The 26,609-nt window shown below is 42.0% G+C and overlaps 1 long non-coding RNA gene across 1 annotated transcript; it reads right to left on the bottom strand.

Annotated features, from left to right (window-relative positions):
- Positions 1-382: 382 nt before the first annotated feature.
- LOC124033329 lies at positions 383-6,489 on the bottom strand. The gene is made up of 2 exons (XR_006838367.1): positions 4,845-6,489; positions 383-2,296 (listed from the first exon to the last, which is right to left on the bottom strand). It is a non-coding gene; the product is annotated as an uncharacterized LOC124033329 (long non-coding RNA).
- Between the last annotated feature and the right edge of the window lie 20,120 nt (positions 6,490-26,609).

The raw sequence follows: 26,609 nt of genomic DNA, 5'->3' as shown, positions 1-26,609 counted from the left end.
TACCCCCCGCTCCAAGATTATTAGCCCCCCCGTACCCTCCGTATTTTTCCTACATTTTCTGTGTCTAGAGTCAAAACCATGCCCCTTGTCTTCTGTTTCTAGGCCCCCCCCCTCTGGATTACAGACCTCTGCCTGTCCTTGACCCTGAGCCTGCCTGCCGTCCTGTACCTTGGCCCCTACTCTGGATTATTGACCCCTGCCTGCCTTGACCTGTCGTTTGCCTGCCCCTGTTACAATAAACATTGTTACTTCAGTCTGCACTTGGGTCTTACCTTGATACCTGATAATATCCTGTTGTGCTATGTACCACTTGAGCCAGCTGACATGTAACAGAGGAAGCTTACACTGTAAAGAGATTGCCATGAATTTGACAGGCAGCTCGTGGCAAGTAAAATTCTTTATTTCATATTACAGTACACCTGCTGTAATATAAATATGGTAAGAAATGAAATGCTACTGTAATCGGGAATAATTCATGAATTAAATTCATTGAGGTGAGGGCTTTGTATTTTAATCAATCAAATGTATTTATAGAACCATTTTTACAGGAATTGGCACAAAGTGCTTATACAGAAACCAAGCCTTAAACCCCAGAGAGCAAGCAATGCAGATGTAGAGGCACCATGGCGTGGAAAAACTCCTTTGAAAGGCAGGAACCTAGGAGGAGACATAGAGTAACCAGGCTCTGAGGGGTGGCCAGCCTGTTGAGATTATGAGAGTACTTGGTCATTAAGGCTAGATCATTCTTCAAGATGTTCAAATGTTCATAGAAGACCACTGGGTCAAATAATAATCATAGTGGTTGTGGAGGGTGCAAGAGGTCAGCACCATGGGAGTTAATGTCAGTTATGTGACAGCATGTGTGGGGTGTTGAGGGTGAACAGCTCAGGGTTCTATGGCCGCAGGCAGAACAGCAGAAGCTGGGTCAAAGGCACGACCAAGTGGACCAGGGACTGGGACAGCCAGGAGTCATCAGGCCAGGTATTCCTGAGGCATTGTCCTAGGGCTCAGGTCCTCTGGGAGGGGATGGAGAGAGAGATATGGGAGAATTAGAGGGAGCATATCTAAGATCACACAGGACATCAGATTAGACAGGATAATTACACCATATACAACAGACTGACTCTAGGAACATATACTATTGCTGCATAGACACAGGAGACTGAGGGGGGGGGGGGTCGGCTACACTGAAGCCCCATCCAAAGTTAACCCCTGAACAGGGACAATCAGGTAGGATATAACCCCAGCCACATTGGCAAAGCACAACCCCACAACACTAAAGGGATATCAACAGGCCACTAACATACTACCCTGAGACAAGGCAGAGTATAGCTCACAAAAATCTCCCCACCGTATGAGCCCGAGAACAGGAAGGACGGAAGAGCGCAAGCAAGCCAGTGACTCAGCCCCCGTAATGTGCAGAGAATCCCAATGGAGATAGGGGAGCCGGTCAGGTAGAGACAGCAGGGTGGTTCGTCACTCCAGTACCTTGCCGTTCGTCTTCACACCCCTGAGCCAGACTACACTCAATCATAGGCCCTACTGAAGAGATGAGTCTTCAGTAAAGACTTATAGCTTGAGATCGAGTCTGCTTCTCTCACATGGATCAGCAGAACATTCCAACAATGTTTAGCTCTTTAGGAGATTTTAGAGTGTTTTTCTGTAATTACAAGGGATTGGTGCAAGCAGGTTGGCTGCTAGGTAAAGTGTTTACACGTTACACCATATTAATAAATAATTGGTGTTTAATATCATTTGCACTCAACAAAGACATTCAAACTGGCAGCGACTACAGGGCAAAACAGATGAAAATGACATGGCAAAATGCTCAACCATTTAATGACTTTCTGACACTTAAATATGTCCTCTATACATTTTAAATGGATGGGGCACTATAACCACATAGGAGTTAATTTGATACAGCATTCTCACTCACAGGAGTAACAAATATAGCCTCTTACAAGGCACGCCTCAAAATATGTTAATGCTCAGAAACAATCTTACCATGCATCCAATTGTGGTTAAAAGTTTTTGGGCGCTCTAATGGTACTGTAAGGTACTGTATTTTGAGGGGTGAAATTACAGTACCATTCAAAATACAGCAATTTTCCCACTATGCACCATAATTTACAGTATGCCGCAGTAAATCGTTTCAGAGTTTTTTATTTTTTTACTGGTAATAATACCTAAAGTTACCATATCAACTTGCCTGTGGCATTGACCTGCTCTGTCTGTGGCACTGCACAGGCTGGTGGAGGAGGCCTTGTCCATGGTGCTGAAGGCTTCAAAGTTTTTACTGTAAAAAAGGAAGCTAGATTCAGTGCATTGAGGTTAGAAATGTTTTGAACGAGCTGGCTAGGGTTATTTACCTGGAGAAATTGTGTTTTAGCTAGCAACTGCTTATTTCCTTTGCCATAATTGTCTTTTTGGATTGTTTACTGAACAGGCATGACCTTGTATGATGAGAGGTGAACCAAACTGAAGGTGAACAAAACAAAATAAACATTTGTGTGATTGACAGATTGTGTGTGATTGTATGATTGTTTCACTTGTCTGCTGTATGGATATATGCATAGAAATATGTGATTTCTCAATCTGTAAATTACTTCAGTTTCTGAGCCAGTTTGGCATATGACTCAGACTCATTAGATGGAAAAAAATTTGAGGACACAGGTTAGTCAGTTAGATAATGAGAAATTGACAAGTATATAAATGGAACTACATGGACAGCTTTTCAAACTCAAAAGGAGTTAAGTAATATGAACAACCCTTAAAGAGGGAACTTGTGGTCTGTTGTGCGGAATTGCTACCTTTGTTAAAAGAAAATTCTTACATGAAAAGACTGAAGGACACCTTTCTCAAACCCACAGTTTCTCTCTGTCGTTCTCTCTTTGTCTCGCCGTATTCAGAATAATTTATTTAACATATTGCCAGCCATGTATCATTTTAAAGGAGTGACAAAAACAAAGCAGCAACAAAGGCTGCACAATTCTTTATGGTGGTGAAACTGGCCAGGGACTGATTAGTCAATCTCCTGCCTTGTGCTTTAAAGCAGAACGCATGGTATGGGGATCAAATAAAATACCAGGGACTGATTAGTTAATCTCCTGCCTAGTGCTTTAAAGCAGAACGCACCTTCCGGAGACACCTGAAACCCCACCTCTTTAAGGAATACCTAGGATAGGATAAGTAATCCCTCTCACCCCCCCCCCTTTTAAGATTTAGATGCACTATTGTAAAGTGACTGTTCCACTCGATGTCATAAGGTGAATGCACCAATTTGTAAGTCGCTCTGAATAAGAGCGTCTGCTAAATGACTTAAATGTAAATGTAATGTAAATGTAAATGCATGGTATGGGGATCAAATAAAATACCAGGGACTGATTAGTCAATCTCCTGCCTAGTGCTTTAAAGCAGAACGCATGGTATGGGGATCAAATAAAATACCAGGGACTCCAACCATTGAAGTCATTTTAGCTGTAAAATGGAAAGATTGATGAAACCGTCACCAAACAGGGCAGGTGGAATTCAGTAGGTAGAAGTCAATCCCCAGCTCCCAAACCCTCCCAACACACCCACCCACACCCACCACCCCATGCCCTTTTTTACTGCCTTTTTGTTATGGTCAAATGTATCTCAATTTGACTAATTCATAAAACCAGGAGAGGAGAGACTGGAGGATTACCTGTCACATGTGAATTTAATTGATGTCAGTGAATGGGTGATTAATACAGTGGCTGTACATCATCCCATCACAACCACTCCACCTAGTCCCATCACAGGCCACAGGTCTTTGTGACAGTATAGATACCCCCCATGAACTATAGCGCAAAAGGCGCAACACAAATGTCCTTATAAATAGACTTACAGGCAGACCCATGGAGAGGGTAGTCACATCAACAGCATATAACGTCCCTTTTTAAAATGATCCCAACTGTTTTAACTTCGTTACTGGTATGCAATCATTTATGGAAGCAGACACTATGTGAGTAAAATCTTCCAGTGCACAGTGTTACCCTGCTTCCCTTGCTATCATGATATCATGGAGCAAAGCCATTTGGAATTATCTCTCCTTTCTGCTGATTAACTATTTGTAGTTGTTTTCTATTATAACTCCATTAAAATGTAATTCCCAGGGGGACATTACTGGGCTTTTGATATAGTTTTCTGTACTGGCTAAACCACCAAAACTGTGTTTTATCAAATACCACACCACACATAAAGATACAATACGCGACCAAATCTAAAATGTGATTCTTCTCACCACAGTGTCGTGACATTGTATTGATTAATGTGACGACTGCTGCTCATCGAATGATTAACGGTTTATAATTACGTGGTTAAATGAATCAGGCAACTATTAACTCATTAACCTGGGGCTCCATGGGAAAGTTTGAGCTATTTTGAGTTTCTATTTCCCAAATTAAGAGAAGAGAACATCAGAATATCGATTTTACAACAGTCGCTAATTAATCAATTTCCTCTACAGTCTCATTCTGAGCGTCGCATAATCCGGGAATCTGCACGGACCCGAGTCTCACAAAATAAATTCGTACCACATCAGTTGAGTTAATTATTTATTTGCTAAAAAGCTATAATTATAATATAAGATACACAAAAACACAGTCTAGGCTATTGATTAGAACTTAGTACGATAAAACAGGTCCCTAGAGGGCCAACACGATATGACGTGTGTACACAAAATGGGGATTTCAAAAGAGAGTGAGAGTGAGAGAGAGTGCACGAGAAAAAACACACTTGGGTGCATTTGTCAACTGTGCTTAATTTAACCCTAACCTTGCCCCGAACTGCCACTCTTATGGGTCAGAATATAATGCTGTTACATGTTACATGTTGAAGGTCTCCAATGTGTGTGTCTGCGTAGACCGGATTCCGACTTCTCTGATGAAGGTCCGTCTTCGGTTACTGTGTAACTCTTTGTTTCTCCTCACAACGCCAGTGTCCTTTCTCTTAGTGGTCTGGTTCCTCGCCCTTGCTCTGAAAAGGGGTTTTCGGAGGAGAGCTAATCAGCCGTGTGGATGGTTCCACCATGGGAAGCAAAACAGTGTAGACACACGTTTCCTTGGAGAGTGGTGACCGGGTGGTCCTGCTTGAATTCATCCCCTTTAGATACAGCTACTCATCCATAGCATAGGTTGTTAAAAGGTTCCTTTGTCTTCTTCAACCTTGTGTTGCTTTTTCTGACCACTCAGACCGCTGCAGCTCAGTGTCCCTTAGTCTAATATGTTAATTCTTAACTCACATGTTTTATACCCTCGGGTCAGAAATGGGCGTTTCCGCCTTTAGGGCAATTCTCTGGGCGTACCAAGTTATGAGGCAAGGTCTGGATTTTATTCAGATCCAACTTAGACAACTAACTTCACATTTCATCTTTACAAAAACATTCTCTTTGATCTGGATATTTTCTACACAACATACAATATGCAAACAGTAGGCACATAATTCTTAAAGTTGGTTTCGTTATAATGTCATCCTTTAACCTTTAATAACATAACAAAAACTACATGAATTTTTCATATTCCATCTATAGTCATTACCACCATTGTGGCTGACAAAACCTATTTATTGCATGTTATCCATTTATTGCATGTTAATGTTTTGAGGCCGGTTCTCCATAGTGAGAGGACAAAGGAATTTTGTCTGCTGCCTTAAGATTTACAATGGGAGTGAGGTGTCATAAACCCCCCATCTCCATACCTCTAGATCTCTTCCCCTCTGGTGGGTGTGAGATATCTCACTGTAGGATTGTGGTCCATGGTATCCTGACCAGAGCAGGCCAGTCAACCAGAATCCCAGAGCAAGACTCAAATACAGTACAGTGCAGGTGTGAAACACACATCTTAGTGGGCATATTCTGTTGGAAAAACAAAAGAAAAGTACTAATTCATGCATAAGAAGACATTGTAGTACCAGAGGTGAAAGACATAGCGTCATCATCCTGGGATTTGAGTATATGTCTTTCATTCTCCTGCCCACTAATAGAAATTGTCACTGTGTCAGCCTAGCCTTCATTTCAATCCCGGGTTTGAATTGATCTGATCATTTCTTCAGAGCCAGGATAATGAAATGTTTGTCAATATGTTCTTCCATTTGCAGGGCTTTCAACTAAACATTTTATTCACTCATCATAGCTTTTTCAGGAAATTAAGAAGGTGTGTTTAACAGAGAAAAAAAGAGAGGGTTTTCATGTCAGGCTCCACAGTCCACAGTCCACACAGAATCATTGGTAATCACACACAAGTACACAGTGCATTTGGAAAGTATTCAGTCCCCGATTTTGTTACGTTACAGTCGTATTTTAAAATGTATTCAATATTTTTCCCCCTCATCAATCAATACACAATACCCTATAATGACAAAGTGAATACAGGTTTTTTGAATGTTTTGCAAATTTGCAAAAAAACAGAAGTACCTTATTTATATAAGTATTCAGACCCTTTGCTATGAGAGTTGAAATTGAGCTCAGGTGCATCCTGTTTCCATTGAGATGTTTCTACAACTTAAAAAATATATATATATATATTTCACCTTTATTTAACCAGGTAGGCAAGTTGAGATTTACAATTGCGACCTGGCCAAGATTAAGCAAAGCAGTTCGACACATACAACAACACAGACTTACACATGACGTAAAACAAACATACAGTAGAAACAAGTCTATATACGATGTGAGCAAATGAGGTGAGATAAGGGAGGTAAAGGCAAAAAAAGGCCATGGTGGCAAAGTAAATACAATATAGCAAGTAAAACACTGGAATGGTAGATTTACAGTGGAAGAATGTGCAAAGTAGAAATAAAATTAATGGGGTGCAAAGGAGCTAAATAAATAAATAAATAAAATAAAATAAATACAGTAGGGAAAAAGGTAGTTGTTTGGGCTAAATTATAGATGGACTATGTACAGGTGCAGTGATCTGTGAGCTGCTCTGACAGCTGGTGCTTAAAGCTAGTGAGGGAGTCCACCTGTGGTAAGGCACACATCTGTCTATATATGGTCCCACAGTTGACAGTGCATGTCAGAGCAAAAACCAAGCCATGTGGTCGAAGGAATTGTCTTTAGAGCTGTGTGTCTGCACCAGATAGAACTGTTTCGGTTGTCACTTTGTTGTTTTGTATTTTTGAAGTGTTCTGTTGTTTATTAAAAAGACGAAAACTAACCACACTGCGCTTTGGTCCTCTACAGAACCACCCACCAACAAAGGACCAAGCAGTGTGGTAAAGGGCAGCAGCAGCAGCGGGAAGGAACACAGGACTCCTGGACATGGGAGGAGATTCTGGATGGCAAAGGACCCTGGGCACAGCCAGAGGAATATCTCCGCCCCAAAGCAGAGCTGGAGGCAGCAAAGGCAGAGAGGCGCTGGTATGAGGAGGCAGCACGGCAGCGCGGCTGGAAGCCCGAGAGGCAGCCCCAAAAATGTATTGGGAGGGGGCACACGGAGAGTGTGGCAAAGCCAGGTAGGAGACCTGCGCCAACTTCCTGTGCTTACCAGAGAGAGAGAGGGACCGTGTGTTATGCGGTAGAGCGCACAGTTTTCCCAGTGCGTGTGCATAGCCCAGTGCGGTACATTCCAGCTCCTCGTATCGGCCGGGCTAGAGTGGGCATCGAGCCAGGTGCCATGAAGCCGGCTCTACACATCTGGTCTCCAGTGCGTCTCCTCGGGCTGGCGTACATGGCACCAGCCTTACGCATGGTGTCCCCAGTTCGCACGCACAGCCCAATACAGGCTATTCCACCTTGCAGCACTGGCCTGGCTAGGGGGAGCATTCAACCAGGTAAGGTTGGACAGGCTCGGTGCTCAAGAGCTCCAGTGCGCCTGCACGGTCCGGTTTACCCAGTGTCACCTCCACGCACCAGCCCTCCGGTGGAAGCCCCCCACACCAGGCTGTCTCTCTGTCTTCTGCCTACAGGTGTTCCCGTCTGTCCTGAGCCGCCGGAGTCTCCCGTCTGTCCTGAGCCGCCGGAGTCTCCCGTCTGTCCTGAGCCGCCGGAGTCTCCCGTCTGTCCTGAGCCGCTGGAGTCTCCCGCCTGTCCTGAGCCACCGGAGTCTCCCGTCCATTCGGGACCCATTTCTAGGGTGACGAATATGTAGCGAGGGCCAGCCTACTAGAGCATACAGGTCGCAGTGGTGGGTGCTATAAGGTGCTTTATTAACAAAATGGATGGCACTGTGATAAACTGCATCTAGTTTGCTGAGTAGAGTATTGGAAGCTATTTTGTAGATGACATCGCCGAAGTCGAGGATCGGTAGAATAGTCAGTTTTACTAGGATAAGTTTGCTAGGGTAAGCCATTTGAAAAATAAATAACTACAATTCCTTTAAACACAGATACAAATTACACTGCTCAAAAAAATAAAGGGAACACTTAAACAACACAATGCAACTCCAAGTCAATGACACTTCTGTGAAATCAAACTGTCTACTTCGGAAGCAACACTGATTGACAATACATTTCACATGCTGTTGTGCAAATGGAATAGACAACAGGTGGAAATTACAGGCAATTAGCAAGACACCCCCAATAAAGGAGTGGTTCTGCAGGTGGGGACCATACATTTACATTTACATTTAAGTCATTTAGCAGACGCTCTTATCCAGAGCGAGACCACTTCTCAGTTCATATGCTTCCTGGCTGATGTTTTGGTCACTTTTGAATGCTGGCGGTGCTTTCACTCTAGTGGTAGCATGAGACGGAGTCTACAACCCACACAAGTGGCTCAGGTAGTGCAGCTCATCCAGGATGGCACATCAATGCGTGCTGTGGCAAGAAGGTTTGCTGTGTCTGTCAGCGCAGTGTCCAGAGCATGGAGGCGCTACCAGGAGACAGGCCAGTACATCAGGAGACGTGGAGGAGGCCGTAGGATGGCAACAACCCAGCAGCAGGACCGCTACCTCCGCCTTTGTGCAAGGAGGAGCAGGAGGAGCACTGCCAGAGCCCTGCAAAAAAAAAATATATATATTTTTTTAACCTTTATTTTACTAGGCAAGTCAGTTAACCTCTTGCGCCGAGCCATCCCGGATCCGGAATCGTGACTACAGCCTCAAGCTCATTACCATAACGCAACGTTAACGATTTCTAAAAATCGCAAATGAAATGAAATAAATATGCCTGCTCTCAAGCTTAGCCTTTTCTTAACAACACTGTCATCTCAGATTTTCAAAATATGCTTTTGAACCATAGAAAATCAATCATTTTTGTAAGAGTGTTGATGGCTAGCTTAGCATTTAGCGTAGCATTTAGCACGCAACATATTCACAAAAACCAGCAAAGGAATCAAATAAAATAATTTACCTTTGAAGAACTTCAGATGTTTCAATGAGGAGACTCTCAGTTACATAGCAGATGTCCAGTTTTTCCTGAAAGATTCTTTGTGTAGGACAAATCGCTCCGTTTTGTTACTACGCATTTGGCTACCGAAACAAACCGAAAATTCAGTCACCTAAACGTCAAACTTTTTTCCGAATTAACTTCATAATATCGACCGAAACATGGCAAACATTGTTTGAATCAATCCTCAAGGTGTTTTGTCAAATATCTCTTCTTTGATATGCCGTTCGTGGAAGCATGGTTTTTCTCAGAATCCCATGGAAAAATACCAGCAGCTGAGTTTTGCGCACCAATTTCCACTCAGGACACCGTGCGGACACTTGGCAAATGTAGTCTCTTATGGTCAATCTTCCAATGATATGCCTGCAAATACGTCACAATGCTCCAGACCCCTTGGGGAAACGATAGAAAGGGTAGGCTCATTCCTGACGCATTCACAGCCATATAAGGAGATAATGAAAAACGTAGCCTCAGAAATCCTGTTCATTTCCTGGTTGCAGAAACATCTTGGTTTTGCCTGAAGCTTTTGTTCTAGGGCACGCACAGTGAAAATCTTTGCAGTTCTGGAAACGCTGCCGCCCCAGCAGGCCCAAAATGTGCATGTGTCTGCTCAAACGGTCAGAAACAGACTCCATGAGGGTTGTGTAGGGCCCGACGTCCACAGGTGGGGGTTGTGCTTACAGCCCAACACCGTGCATGACGGTTTTAATTTGCCAGAGAACACCAAGATTGGCAAATTTGCCACTGGCGCCCTGTGCTCTTCACAGATGAAAGCAGGTTCATACTGAGCACATGTGACAGACATGACAGTCTGGAGATGCCGTGGAGAACATTCTGCTGCCTGCAACATCCTCCAGCGTGACCGGTTTGGCGGTGGGTCAGTCATGGTGTGGGGTGGCATTTCTTTTGGGGGCCTCCATGTGCTCGCCAGAGGTAGCCTGACTGCCATTAGGTACCGAGATGAGATCCTCAGACCCCCATGTGAGACCATATGCTGGTGCGGTTGGCCCTGTGTTCCTCCTAATGCAAGACAATGCTAGACCTCATGTGGCTGGAGTGTGTCAGTAGTTCCTGCAAGAGGAAGGCATTGATGCTATGGACTGGCCCGCCCGTTCCCCAGACCTGAATCCAATTGAGCACATCTGGGACATCATGTCTCGCTCCATCCACCAACGCCACGTTGCACCACAGACTGTCCAGGAGTTGGTGGATGCTTTAGTCCAGGTCTGGGAGGAGGTCCCTCAGGAGACCATCCGCCACCTCATCAGGAGCATGCCTCGGCGTTGTAGGGAGGTCATACAGGCACGTGGAGGCCACACACACTACTGAACCTCATTTTGACTTGTTTTAAGGACATTACATCAAAGTTGGATCAGCCTGTAGTGTGGTTTTCCGCTTTAATTTTGAGTGTGACTCCAAATCCAGACCTCCATCGGTTGATAAATTTGATTTCCATTGATAATTTTGATGTGATTTTGTTGTTAGCACATTCAACTATGTAAAGAAAAAAGAACTTGATAAAAATATTTCATTCATTCAGATCTAGGATGTGTTATTTTAGCGTTCCCTTTATTTTTTAGAGCAGTGTATTTTATGCACATGCTGATGCAAAAGTAGGGTGTAAAAGGCAGATGTATCTACACAATACAGGGAATGAACCACAATAGTATCTACATATCTCTATGATGGAATTACCATTGTGAATTACCACTTTACTCTGCAAGTGTTATACTGTATGTCAGAGGAATTCTCTGTAGCAATCTCCATACTCTTTATTGACAGTTTATATGCCCTCCTAGCTCACTGGAAGAATGTTCAACAAGGGGATTTTGAATTTGATTAAATAATTTCTAAGTGATTCAATATTTCCAAGCTAGTGGGTATTGATCATGTTCATCAGTCTTCATCAGTTAATAATATTTCAGAAGAAAGCATTAATATTGGGTCCCAAAACATAACAGCTTCTCCAGTCAACAGGCGGTTCTCTTCTCAGGCAAGATCTCCACTTGGCGAGAAACTGACTTCTGAGTCTTTTGAAGCGGAACTTTGCCAGAGCACAGAGAGTGAGAAGATCCAAGTTGTTTCAAGATGAAGGGTTAGTTGGCAGATGGGAGGTACAATCCTTGCCAAGCCTTTGATAGTGGCTATGTTTGTGACTGTTCACAATTAGGCAAACACTAAGAGGCATGATGAGAACCATGTCCATGGACCACACTTCTTCAAATAGCACATCTGACTAAGAGAGGATCAAAGTGCCTGATTCAAACCCTTTGAAGGTAATAGAGGCTTAATAGCACTTGGAGACATATATGTGGAGTCCCTCAATGTATCTTGTGTGTATAATACAAATATGCATAAGTACTGGACCTAAAAAGAGATGCCTCTATGCAATGCAATAACACATTTATGGACATTAACTCCATATCCAATATACTTACTTAACCCTTTTGAGTGTGTTCAAATAAAACTGCAGTGAGAGTGGTAAACATTTGGAAAGGCAAACTTTTACTAATAAAGTCTCAATGAGAGACAAAGGCAGAGGAGAGACATTAAATATAAGATTATGTTTGACATGAGATGGCAAATAAGCTTCGGGCCATGTTATCTGATATATACCACAAATTACTTGTTTGCCTCAAAGATCAATTTTCCTATAAACAAATCACTGGAAAAGGTGACCTTACAAAAGGTCAAAACATAAAACTTAAAGACCCAGTGGGAACTAATTCCACGTGAGAGGAATTTATGAGTCAGTTATTGTTTGATATGTTATTTTCCTGTATGTTTGAATTCAGTCACAATCACAGCAGGGTTGGAAGTGAATCTGTTTCTTAATTTATTTATGTAAACTTGGCCTTCCTCCAGTTGGAGCAGATGATTTCATTTGTCTGAGCAGAGTGGCTGATTTAATAGGATTACAACCTGGTTGGGAAATAAGCATTGTCTGTGTATCTCTGCCTCTGAACGTTTTAGCACATTTGTTAACCCATGAAAGTTCATGTTCCTTTTCTATCAGGTTGAAAAAAACTAGAGGATTTTCATCATCATCAGTTAGAAAAACAAAACCATATGTTTTAATGTTCCCTGGGAAAAGAAGCAGGGGATAGGCAGCAGTTAAATTGAGTAACTGACCTATGTAGATCATAACCTGATAAAGAGTATAGCATAAAATCGATACTGAAAACACAGTTTAATCCTCTGAACCAGATCTCATATGATAATCGAAAGGAAATGAGAGTAACCATAGCTTGAGCAGGCAAGGAAGATATGCAGCATGTTCTGCTGTATAGCCGTTCTTAGCAACAAAGCCACACTGAAAGAGTCTCTGCAAGGGATCTGCTTTCAGACTCGCTCCCCGGTACCCTGGGGTATACTGCAGTAGATCACCTGGAAGGGAGGCAGCTTCAGGAATGTTGACATGCTGAGACAGATAGAAGCCAGTTCAGAAGTGCACTGGGATGCACTCCACACACTCAAACTCCATTTGAAAATAAGTCCTATTATCCAGTCAAAGAAGTACCATTACCGATGTAATTAATTACATTTGACACACATCCATATGCTAATGTCAAGGTGGAAATACATTGACTTCCAACACACCAGGCTGATGAAATTAGTTGGAATGTTTGGTTTGTGAACACCACCTTTTGCTTGCAATATTATTTTCTCTGTTTTCAATTTTTTCCATCACCTTTTGACTTCATTGGAAGTATGCAAAATTACAGCTATGGATATAACAAATCAGAACTCAACCGGAATACGTCAGGTAAATCCATGTTAATTATGTGACATTTGCTGCTTTAGACTGGACTTAAACAGCCAGGTCTTTTGTCCAAAACTAAACACCAGTAAGAGGAAATGGCTCTCATGGTTCAGTCCAGACGTTTAGAAATCCCCTTTAGTAAACTATGAGACCAGTATAGACTCATAAGCACATTTCTACTTTATGCCTGAAAAAATATATGACTTAAGTGTATCAAGAAGGATCTAGCAAATACCTTTATGTTAGAAATAAGCACTGCTGTCATCTTACAAGCACCACACTGCACAGACCAGCACATGAGGGAGTGTAGGACAGACCGAAGGAGACAGTAATCTGAATTTTATTTCCTAAATTACCTCAGTTGAAAAGCACAAAATGTGAGACTGGAGCAAGGCGAGACTGAAGGAGCAAAGAGGGTGAAATTATCGAACAGGGGGATGATATGATAGAGAGAGCCCAAGAACAGAAATTAGGAGCAATTAGACTCACAGATATAATCGGATTTACTTTCCTGTCACCAATCAATTATTCATACATGTTTCCACTTACCAAATTCGCTGTATTAGATACTGTAGAAGAAGAAAAAAAACTATTCGGATGAAAAAAAAAATCACAAGTAAATGTGAAAAATACCACATTTATTGAAACCAAATATATGACTCAGTGTCCTACTGTTTTATTTGATTATTACCAAACCTATATTTAAAGTTGCAACCTATTTAACACTGAACTTACAAGGTACAGGACAGCAGGCAGGCTCAGGGACAGGCAGAGTGGTCAGGTGGGCGAGTACAGGGTCAGGACAGGCAAGGGTCAAAAACCAGGAGGATGAGAAAAGAGAAACTGGAAAAAGCAGGAGCTGAGAGACAAAACTCTGGTAGGCTTGAACAAACAAGACGAACTGGCAACAGAGACAGAAAACACAGGTATAAGTACCCAGAGGATAAGAGGGGAAGACGGGCGACACCTGGAGGGGGTGGAGACAAGCACAAGGACAGGTGAAACAGATCAGGATGTGACATAAATACAAACAAATATTTAATGTAAATACATTTTTTAAGAATCTTGTTCCGAGTTCACTTTTTAATTATCTTTCCAAATGTCTTCAACTGGGTTAAAAGCGATTCAATAAATTTCATATGAATTAAAACATTTAGTTGACAGTCATCTTAAGAAGATAATGGCGGACTGGTAGGTAATGTCGGACTGAACAAAGTTATGTAGAGCACCTCAAGATAAAACTTCATATTCAATATCGGCAAGTCAGACTAAAATATTAGCACTACACAATCTGGTGGGTGATAACATTCAATCTGGATAATAACACAAAACAAATCTTAAGACTAGAGACATTTATCAACAAATATTACGAAAACAAGCAACACCCAAACATGAGAGTAAGACAGGGGAACCGATTCCAAAACGAAAACGTGACTCTTCTACACACACAGACGAACCAATGTGTTGCTGTGAGCCGGGGTATGAGAGAGCTTTCAATGTTGTTCAGATGATGGATATACTTTTATAATTAATTATACGTCTTATTTATTGTCCTATCATGGTGGAACAGTTTTAAAATAAATTATACATTTGATTTATTTATTGTCCTATCATGGGGAACTACATTTTTAAAATAAATTATATCGAATTATTTATTTATGATCCTAATTAACGGTAGGGTCCACAACCCTATACCCTAGACACCCACCTGAATGACCCAGATACTATGGAGAAGTCCCTAACTGTTTTATGGGCCTGCTGTAAGCGGTCTGTCTGTATGCAGCCAAAATGCGGTCAGAGACCAAGAGCAGCACCGCCTCCTCAAGATTCTGAGCTTGGCAGGGTTGGTCCTGCAAAGCCAAAGCCCCCTAAAGGGAGAGTATACTATACAAGGAAATTCTTAAAGCTGCTAATGAGAACCTTGATGACCTTGTACCTAGCCGGTGGGGATTCCGGTGGGGTGCCCCCACCCAGGCAGTGGCAGTGCTGGCAACACTAGCTGCAGTGCTGGCAATACTAGCTGCAGTAACCCATGGGGAGGGGGTCACACTCGGACATTCAGAGAGGGGGAAAATTATTGTGACCCTGGTGGCACAAAAAATCAAAAGTTTGACTGCATGGAGATGCTTGGGAATATCGTCAATACGCGTGCCCGTATTGTGGGTGTTTCAGGGAAAAGGTGAACATTTGACCTCCGTCATCTAGGATGTGACAATGGTTAATAAAATCTCTCAATTTCTGCCCATTTTTTTTGCGCGGTCTTGCAGGCCTTCTCATGCAGCTGCAACAGTAAGTGCATTTGTAAATCAGGACCTTTCTTGAGTTGGGCTCTGGGATGGTGCAACTGTTGAGAATTGGAGTTTATGGTTGTGTGTGGGGAAAGGGTTGAGTGTGTGTGGGTGTATGTGTGTATCTCACAACTGTTGTGAAGGAGTAAAAGATGTTAGGGACAATAGAGGATGATCCACAGCTATGTATAATACAAATCGAGGTGAGGGCGATGGAAATGCATTTGGCAGTCGATCTACTTCAATTCGGTAAATGACACTGTGTGCTCTTTTCAAAGGATGGATCCCAGTCTGTTCAGGGCTATGGGATGCGAGGGTCGGAGGTGGTCTGCCGGGCATTGGAATGACGGCCCAGCTCGGGATGAGGAGGGCTTTTAGCGGGTGGAATGGTGGGGACCAATTGGAGGTTAACTTAGTAGCAATGTAAATATCATAGTACAGCTACAGTATATAGACACTCAATCATCATGTTACTTTTTAATGGTACGTTTACGAACATATATTTTGATAAATATAATTGAAAGTTGTGTCTCATTATGGTAAGTGGTGAAATAAGTATAGCCAGTTACAATTGTAATGGCGTAGCAGATAATAAGAAAAGACGATCACTATTTACCTGGCTAAAAGAGAAGGAATATAATATCTTTTGTTTACAGGAAACCCATTCAACAATTTTAGATGAAGTTTTGTGGAAAAAGAACTGGGGGGGCGAAATATATTTCTCCCCTTGGCAAAGAAATTCAAAAGGGGTGATGGTTATAATTAACAGTCATTTTGATCCAAATGTGCAAATTGTCCAAACAGATTATCAATGTAGATGGATTATTTTGAATATGTTATTGGACAATAAACAGCTTATTCACCTATACGGTCTGAATAATGATGATCCAAGCTTCTTTGGTCGACACCCAAGTACGGGTATTTTCTTTGAAAATATATATAAGAATTTATCAACTCTACAACTTTGGTGGGAGATTTTAATACCTCTATTTTTTATTTATTTTTGACCTTTAATTAACTAGGCAAGTCAGTTAAGAACAGATTTGTACCTTGTCAGCTCAGGGGTTTGAACTTGCAACCTTTCAGTTACTAGTCCAACTCTCTAATCACTAGGCTACCCTGCCGCCCCATGGACTGGAAAGGAAATCACACTACAAACTATCACCCTCAAGCACTTAAGGAAATCATGAATGTCATGGATATATTGGAATTAGTGGATAAATACCCTGACCTAGTGAGATATACATGGCGGAGGCTTAATCAAGCTCGTCGTCTTGACTACTTTTTTATGCCATTCTCTCTGGCACCAAAAGTTTAAAAAGTGTTGATAGGAGACAGAATGTGGTCGGATCACATAATTGGCATATATATTACTCTTACGGAATTTCCACGTGGGAGAGGATATTGGAAATTCAATCAAAGCCTACTAGATGATAAATGGTTTAGATCTTGGACAGAACTATTTATAATTGACCTTTTCAGACATAACATAGGTACAGCAGATCCCCTTAATATATGGGGCACTTTTAAGTGTGCCTTTAGAGGCCATGCCATTACTTAGATCAAAAGAGTCCATATTAACAAAGGAAATTGAAGGACTAACAGTACAGTTAGATAGCAATAGAAACGGTACCATAGAGGCACAGAATAATTTAGAGGAAAAACAAAAAGAAATGGAGGAACTTATTCAAGAAATATCCAGAATAATATATTATAAAAATAAAGCAAAATGGATGGAATATGGGGAAAAATGCACTAAATTATTATCAATCTTCAATATAGAAAGGCTACCAAAAAAAATGTATTACAACTTGTTACAAATGATGGAGTCACACATGATTAACCAAATTATATTTTGAAAGAGGAAGTAAAGTACTTTACGAATATGTTTTCATTTCAGGCTCCTCCATCTCCACTAACTGAAAATAATTGTATGGATTTTTTTACTAATAAAAATAAAAATTAACATCTGTACAGAAAAACTCATGTGAAGGCCAAATTACAGAGAAGGAACTAACTGCTTGATGCAATTGGGGCCTTTAAGGATGGGAAAACTCCAGGGCTGGATAGCATACCAGTGGAAGTATACAAACAAAAGACCATTATTAGCATGTTTTAACCACTCCTATATAAATGGTAGATTATCAGACACGCAACAAGAAGGTCTGATATCATTATTACTGAAACAGGACCCAAGTGGTATATATAAAGATCCAGTCCATTAAAAAAATTGGAGACCTCTTACACTTCAGTGTTGTGATGCAAAAATCCTAGCATAATGCTTGGCACATAGAATTAAAAAAAGTATTGTCAGATATTATTCATCCAAATAAGACAGGTATTTTACATGGACGATACATTGGAGACAAGTACTGGAAACAATAGAATACTATGAAATATCGGGGACACCAGGCCTGGTTTTCATAGCTGATTTTGAAAAGGCTTTTGATAAAGTACGACTGGAGTTTATATATACAGTGCCTTGCGAAAGTATTCGCCCCCCTTGAACTTTGCGACCTTTTGCCACATTTCAGGCTTCAAACATAAAGATATAAAACTGTATTTTTTGTGAAGAATCAACAACAAGTGGGACACAATCATGAAGTGGAACGACATTTATTGGATATTTCAAACTTTTTTAACAAATCAAAAACTTAAAAATTGGGCATTTGTCATTTGACTGTAGGCAGATGGATGCTTCCTTATATTAAAATTACAAAATCTATCTCTGAAGCATCAAATGGGGGGCTTTAATGAGATGGACCGCTTGTTATATCGCTTAATGGCTGACCACCTCACACTGGCACATTGTGACTCTTAGGTCTGTTCTAGTGCTGCTAAGAGTCCACGCACAACTCCCCAAGCATGGCTGAATGTAGTACGATGTCAAACATAATGCTGACAGACTCAGATAATGTGGTCATTTAGTGCATGACTGGCAGTGATAGCTTTTCAATTAATACAGCCCAAATGCCAAATATGCTCAATTAGTTTTAATGGGTTCTACTCTCTGATGAATGCAGAGAAAGTGCATGATGGTAAAACATTATTTTTCCCTGATGCATTGGTCTGCTGTAACCTGTCATAGTTGCAATGAGCAGCAATGTAAGCAGGATCATTGTCCATTGTTTTCCTCCTCTTTCCATTTGACATGTGAATGCTTACCTTTTCCAGTTGTTTTCAACATAAACCATGGGCACTAAGATGGATTGTCTGGAATAGATACCGCTGCCTCAAAGGAATATAAAATAAGGAACTGCCAACAAAGCAGAACAGATGAAGACTGGATCAGCAGCCAGAACACAAAAACGTTCCAATATGTATGCAGACAAGACAAGAGGAACACATGTGAATATACAGTACTGGTAAACAATAAATGGGGACAGACTCTAGCAGCCATGTGAGACTACAGGTCCCAAGACTGGATTTGCATGCTTATACTATATTGACTTACTCTCTTGCTCTTACTCTGCCTGCACAATGTTTCTTCAGTTAATTAAAAGTGATTGAAAATATAATGGTGTATAACCTAAGATTATGTGATTGACCTCATACCCTTCTCTAGGAATTGATTTCAAACATGTACATTTTACATGAAGCAAATCGGTCTTGCTTGATATTTTTGAGGTTTTGCTGAGCAGGTTGATATGTGAGTGTGAGTGTGTGTGCTGTATGCATGCATGTCCAAACTCTATAGTGTGATTGGAGTAGGCTAGAGTTATTGGTAGAGAAGGGTGTCCAAGTCATAGTTACAGTATTAATTCCAATGAGTTTGTAATCCTGTCCTGCCTCTGACTCCGAGACCAATATACAAGTCTACTGCTCTGAGCCGGATTAAGAAGAGGATTGCCCGGGGAACATTATATTAATTTTAGGCTTAAAAAATGGGACGGTGACATACTGTACTTCAAGTACCACCGCCACAGGGGGAAGAAGCCTACATCTAAATTCCACTTTATCCTCTCTAATGTCCCCCCACTTTAAACAGAGTGGTTTTGAGAAGAAAAATAATACAATAAAGAAGAACGACTCTCCTCCCATGAGCATTAGCTCCAGGTGGCTGGAAGTAGTAAAAGTGCGCTCCAGCACCTGGTGGGTGTGTGTGGCAGGCCTGCTGATTTATCTACCTGTTGTAGCCACTTGATGAAAAGCCAACAGCAGGTGTGAGATTATGGTTAGCACTTATTGTGGTGAGCAGATGTGGATGCTATTAAAGCCTTCCCAGACACAAAGGCTGAAGTTCTCACTCCATCGGCATGGTAAGTGACCAGATCATCTTCAGCTCTGTCAGAACACATTGCAAAGGCATGGTTTTCCCATACTATGCTTTTTGTTGTTGATTAGTCCATTTGATACACTGTATTGGACATTATTCTAGTGTGAAACAGACTTTGATAAATGTAAGAACCTCTACCTCAACATAACACCAGACAGAGATTGTCTGCGTTAGTACTATAGATTTGGTGCAATTAAGATTGTGTTTGGTGGCAGTCTTCTTCTCATTAGTTCAACACCATTGGGTTAATAATGTCACCTGGGAAGGACAGGTAATGGCTCATTTTCATGCAAGTATGCCTACTCACAAAAATAGCCATTCATACTTGTCATGTACACGTCGGCTCAATCTGTGTAACCCGACACAGACTACCTGGGAGGTGGTAGTGGCCCTGACACAGATGTGAACTACTACACATTAAAGTTAACTCTTGGGTTACAACAAGGGTCAAGTCCATACCACAAAGCCCTTGTTTATTCAACTGCTTGGACACACGTGATATAGTATAAAGATGTCAAATCATGTGATATAAATATGTTAAATAAGTATTGTAGTCATTGCTATCAATTCATATTCTGCAGGCCTAGTAGTTAAAAGCATTCGGTCAGTAACAAAAAGGTCGCAGGTTCAAATCCCTGAGGTGATTAGGTGAAAATTCAGATGATGTGCCCTTGAGCACAGCACTTTAATTCCCCCTGTAAGTTGCTCTGGATAAGAGCATCTGCTAAACGACTAAACAAAAAAAATACAAGGTAGTAATACAAACTAGATGTTAACTTTACAAGTAAAGTTGTGGGGCTTGCTAAAGTCCTTTAAAAGTATGTTTGTGTTAGTGGTCGAAGTTTAAAATATTTTAATATACTATTTAAAGCAAAACAGTTTAAAAGTGTGTATGGTTTTGAAAAACTTTACAGTAGTGGTAGTGTCTGCAATAATAACTGTGGTGACTGGTTATAGTTGAACAATTTGGTAAATGAAAAATGAGGATAGCCTGAACATATGAAAGTTTGTTTGCTGTATCTAGTTTGAACAGTTCAAGAGTTACTTTTGGTGGGTTATTTTATGCTAATGTATGGTAATTTATAGTAATTTATAGTTATTAGTTGAAATAATAAAAAATATATAAGTTAGGATAGCCTGAATATGTGAAAGTTGTTTTGGTGTATCTAACTTGAACGGTTCAGGAGTTACAATTATTGTTGGTGGGAGGTATTATATGCTAATGAGTGCATATTTAAGTTATAATTTATAACACAAACCAGAGCTAGACCAGAACTTGTGTGAGCCAGAGCTAACTAGCTACGCCCAGGACCAGAGCTGGACCAGAGCTAGTGCAGACCAGAGTTGTGGTCAGTAGTTGTGGTCAGTAGTTGTGTAGTTGTGGTCAGTAGTTGTGTGGTTGCGGTCCTTAGTTGTGTGGTAAGAAATTGTGTAGATGTAGTCAGTTGTGGTTATGGTCAGTAGTTGTGGTGCTGTCAGTTGTGGTGTGGTCAGTAGTTGCATGGTTGTGGTCAGTAGATATGGTCAGCAGTTGTGTGGTTGTTGTAAGCCGTTGTTGTCACGAATCCCGTTTCCTGAGTCTGTTTTTTGCCTGTGTTCTGTCCTGGAGTGTTTTTCCGGCGTCCTGGAACGCACCCTGTCTGGTTGCCGGGCAATGTGGCCAGTTGGGAGTTCTGATTACCCGCATCAGCTATCTGCACACCTGGTCCTGATCATCATCTCTCCTCTTCATAAGCCCGGACCTGACATCCATTCCCTGCCGGATCGTTAGCCATGAACAGTATGTTGTGCCATAGTATCAGCCTCAAGTTGGATAGAATTTGTTTTGTTGGTTGTTACGTATTGCTTGCCTTAAACTTACCTCCGTTTGTTCTGTCTTCAGTTACTCACCCGGATCATTTACCCCATTCCCACCTGGTCGTCGGAGGATTCCGCTACCCCATTGGATCCACCTATTTACTCCCATCAACTCACCACCGCTGCCCGCTACGCCACCTGGATATATCTACCCATTCACATTCACTTGTAAATAAATACTCACCTTCTTCCTACTCTCCTTTTTTTTTTTTTTTTTTCACCTTTATTTAACCAGGTAGGCAAGTTGAGAATAAGTTTTCATTTACAATTGCGACCTGGACAAGATAAAGCAAAGCAGTTCGACAGATACAATGACACAGAGTTACACATGGAGTAAAACAAACATACAGTCAATAATACAGTATAAACAAGTATATACAATGTGAGCAAATTAGGTGAGAAGGGAGGTAAAGGCAAAAAAGAACATGGTGGCAAAGTAAATACAATATAGCAAGTAAAACACTGGAATGGTAGTTTTGCAATGGAAGAATGTGCAAAGTAGAAATAAAAATAATGGGGTGCAAAGGAGCAAAATAAATAAATAAATTAAATACAGTTGGGAAAGAGGTTGTTTGGGCTAAATTATAGGTGGGCTATGTACAGGTGCAGTAATCTGTAAGATGCTCTGACAGTTGGTGCTTAAAGCTAGTGAGGGAGATAAGTGTTTCCAGTTTCAGAGATTTTTGTAGTTCGTTCCAGTCATTGGCAGCAGAGAACTGGAAGGAGAGGCGGCCAAAGAAAGAATTGGTTTTGGGGGTGACTAGAGAGATATACCTGCTGGAGCGTGTGCTACAGGTGGGAGATGCTATGGTGACCAGCGAGCTGAGATAAGGGGGGACTTTTACCTAGCACGGTCTTGTAGATTACATGGAGCCAGTGGGTTTGGCAACGAGTATGAAGCGAGTGCCAGCCAACGAGAGCATACAGGTCGCAATGGTGGGTAGTATATGGGGCTTTGGTGACAAAACGGATTGCACTGTGATAGACTGCATCCAATTTGTTGAGTAGGGTATTGGAGGCTATTTTGTAAATGACATCGCCAAAGTCGAGGATTGGTAGGATGGTCAGTTTTACAAGAGTATGTTTGGCAGCATGAGTGAAGGATGCTTTGTTGCGAAATAGGAAGCCAATTCTAGATTTAACTTTGGATTGGAGATGTTTGATATGGGTCTGGAAGGAGAGTTTACAGTCTAACCAGACACCTAAGTATTTGTAGTTGTCCACGTATTCTAAGTCAGAGCCGTCCAGAGTAGTGATGTTGGACAGGCGGGTAGGTGCAGGTAGCGATTGGTTGAAGAGCATGCATTTAGTTTTACTTGTATTTAAGAGCAATTGGAGGCCACGGAAGGAGAGTTGTATGGCATTGAAGCTTGCCTGGAGGGTTGTTAACACAGTGTCCAAAGAAGGGCCGGAAGTATATAGAATGGTGTCGTCTGCGTAGAGGTGGATCAGGGACTCACCAGCAGCAAGAGCGACCTCATTGATGTATACAGAGAAGAGAGTCGGTCCAAGAATTGAACCCTGTGGCACCCCCATAGAGACTGCCAGAGGTCCGTACAGCAGACCCTCCGATTTGACACACTGAACTCTATCAGAGAAGTAGTTGGTGAACCAGGCGAGGCAATCATTTGAGAAACCAAGGCTGTCGAGTCTGCCGATGAGGATGTGGTGATTGACAGTCGAAAGCCTTGGCCAGATTAATGAATACGGCTGCACAGTAATGTTTCTTATCGATGGCGGTTAAGATATCGTTTAGGACCTTGAGCGTGTCATGGTCTGCTTTTGGGTTCGATTTTGAAAGAACGTGACAGTTGTAATGTTGTGGTCAGAAGTTGTGTGCTTGTGCTCAGTAGTAGTGACCACAACCACACAACAGGCAAACCATTTATGGGAGGAAGGATGTCAGCGTTGCGCAGCAGCTGAAACCTGGTCCCGACTGAGTCCGGCCGCTCCTTGGCGACAACAACACCAGGCTCCAGAGTATCGAAGCTGTGAAACAGGAAATAACAAAACATTTTTGAAGATATTACAACCTTGCATAACATCAATTCATCTCCCAAGTTTAGATTAGAAGAATAACTTCACACAATGCAATGAAAATGATATTCCCCTGAAGTGCTGGTACTGCTTGATCTGTGGCAGCGGCCTGAAGCATGGAGTCAGGTGTTCTTGCCAGCCATAGCTTTCCACTAGCACCGTACCATCCTCCAGTCCAACCAGCTGTGGGATGTTTACCCCTGTCACTGTGCTGTCCTTCACAACACCAGCAATCTCGGACAAAGTGTTCCCTCTGGTCTTTCTGAAGCGCTGCTTGATGAGGCCAAAGCACCAGTCCGGGACAAACTTGGTGTGACCTGTGTCATGACTGTACTGATCAGGTCAGGTTACAGGAGACCACACCCCTACAGATTATCTCTCAACCCCAACAGAGGAGGAGAGATCTAGGGGTCTGAAGATGTGGGGGTTTTATGACCCCTCACGTCCCTGGTAAATCTCAGGCCACAGACAAATTTCTTTGTCCTGTTACTATGGGGAACCAGCCTCAGAACATTAAACATGAAATAAAGGGACTTTGGAACAATGGTTTCCGTCAGCCACAATGGTGGTGATGACGATAGATGGAATATGAAAATGTATGTTATTTTTGTTTTGTTATTAAAGGTTAATAGATGACGTTATTACGAAACCATTGTAACGTGAAGAGTTTTCCTAGTATACGTTTGATGTTTATACATTGTACGTTGTATGGAAAATATCCAAATCAAAGAGAATGTTTTGGGAAAGATGAATTGTGTTAGTTGTCTAAAATTGGATTTGAGTAAAATCTAGACCTTTCCCTCATAATTTGTTACGCCCAGAGAATTGCCCTAAAGGCGGTTACACCCACTTCTGACACAAGGGTATAAAACCTGTGAGTAAAGAATTTCCAGAGAAGACTACGTGACCCAAGCTGCAGCCAAGGTCTAAAAAGTCAACAAACCCAGAACGCAACACAAGTTTGAAGACAAATAAATATTTTTCTACTCAAGCTACGGATGAGTAGCTGTGTCTAAGCGGGTGAATTCAAGCCGGACCGCCTTAGTATCCAATCCCAGGGAATCGTGGTATCTAAAAGGTTTCATTCCTATGCTGTGAGCTCTGAGCTACAGAGCTGTCTGTGCTCAGAAGACCCCTTCCAGAGCAAGGATGAGGAAACAGACTCCTAAGCCAAAAGGACACTGACATCGTGAGGATGACCAGAAAGGCGTGACGGAGAAGTGCATCATCAAGCAGCCTGAACGGTCCACGCGGAGAATCCACAGAGAACTTCCCCACGTAATTACATAATTATATTCTGACCCATAAGAGCAGCAGTTTGAGGCAAGGCTAGGGTTAGAATAAGCATAGCTGACAAATTCACCCAAATGTATATTTCTCTCGAGTACTTTCTTTTTTTCTCTCTCTTTCAAATCCCCATTTTGGGTAACACGTGACATAGTATGTTGGCCCATTATACTAAGTTCTAATCAATATCCTATAATGTGTTTTGTCTATGTGTATCTTTTATCACCATTTTAGCTTTTTAGTAAATAAATATTCAACTAACATTTGTGTGGTACGAACTCATTGGTGAGACCCGGGGCCTTGCAGATTCACGGACTATACAACGTTCAGAATGAGATTGTAGAGGTAACTGGTTGGTTAATTAGCGGCTGCTGTAAAATCGATATTCTGATATTCTTTGAGTTAATTTGGGAAATAGAAACTCAATAAAAACTAGTTTTCCCATGGTGCCCCAGGTTAATGAGTTAATAATTGCTTGAATCAGTTAATCACGCAATTAGAAACTTTTAATCATTTGATGAGCAGCAGTCGTCATATTACCTAATACAACGTCACGACACCTGTGATCAGGAAGTGAAGGTCCAGACTGTGTAGATATTCCATTAAAAATAAACTATTTCCAGCTACAATAGTCATTTATGACATTTACAATGTCTACACTGTATTTCTGATCAATTTGATGTAATTTTAAATGCTCAAAAAACATGCCTTTCTTTCAAAAACAAGGTCATTGTCACGCCCTGGTCGAGGTATTTTGTGTTTATCTTCATTTATTTGGTCAGGCCAGGGTGTGGCATGGGTTTTTTGTATGTGGTGTGTTGGTATTGGGATTGTAGCTTAGTGGGGTGTTCTAGTTAAGTCTATGGCTGTCTGAAGTGGTTCTCAATCAGAGGCAGATGTTTATCGTTGTCTCTGATTGGGAACCATATTTAGGCAGCCATATTCTTTGTGTGTTTGGTGGGTGATTGTCCTTAGTGTCCTTGTTCCTGTTTGTTTACACAAGTATAGGCTGTTTCGGTTTTCACATTTCATTATTTTGTAGTTTCTTCATGTATAGTTTTTTCCTTCATTAAAATATCATGAATCATCATCACGCTGCATTTTGGTCCGCTCCTCCTTCACCACAAGAGAGCCGTTACAGAATCACCCACCACACCCAGACCAAGCAGAGTGGTAACAGGCAACAGCAGCAGCAGGAGCAGCGCAACAAGAATTTCTGGACTTGGGAGGAAATCCTCGATGGAAGAGGACCCTGGGCTAAACCAGGGGAGTGTAGCCGCCCCAAGGTGCAGCGAGAGAAGGACTGGACATGGGAGGACGAACTGGACGTTGAAGGACCCTGGGCTCAGCCTGGAGAATATCGCCGCCCCAAGGAAGAACTGGAGGTGGTGAAAGCGGAGAGGCGCTGGTATGAGGAGGCAGCACGGCGACACGGATGGAAGCCTGAGAGTCAGCCCCAAAAAATTATTGGGGGGGGCTCACAGGGAGTATGGCTACGCCAGGTAGGAGACCTGCGCAAACTCCCTGTGCTTACCGGGGGGCTAGAGAGACCGGGCAGGCACCTTGTTATGCTGTGGTGCGCATGGTGTCTCCAGTGCGTGTGCATAGCCCGGTGCGGTATATTCCAGCTCCGCGTATCGGCCGGGCTAGATTGAGCGTCGAGGCGTCTCCTTGGGCCGGCTTACATGGCACCAGCCTTGAGCTCGGTGTCTCCGGTTCGCCTGCATAGCCCAGTGCGGGCTATTCCACCTCG

The sequence above is a fragment of the Oncorhynchus gorbuscha genome, linkage group LG04 (assembly GCF_021184085.1).
Source record: "Oncorhynchus gorbuscha isolate QuinsamMale2020 ecotype Even-year linkage group LG04, OgorEven_v1.0, whole genome shotgun sequence".
Taxonomy (NCBI): domain Eukaryota; kingdom Metazoa; phylum Chordata; class Actinopteri; order Salmoniformes; family Salmonidae; genus Oncorhynchus; species Oncorhynchus gorbuscha.
The sequence above is the reverse complement of the archived record's forward strand: the minus strand, read 5'-3'. Positions and strand labels throughout refer to the sequence as shown.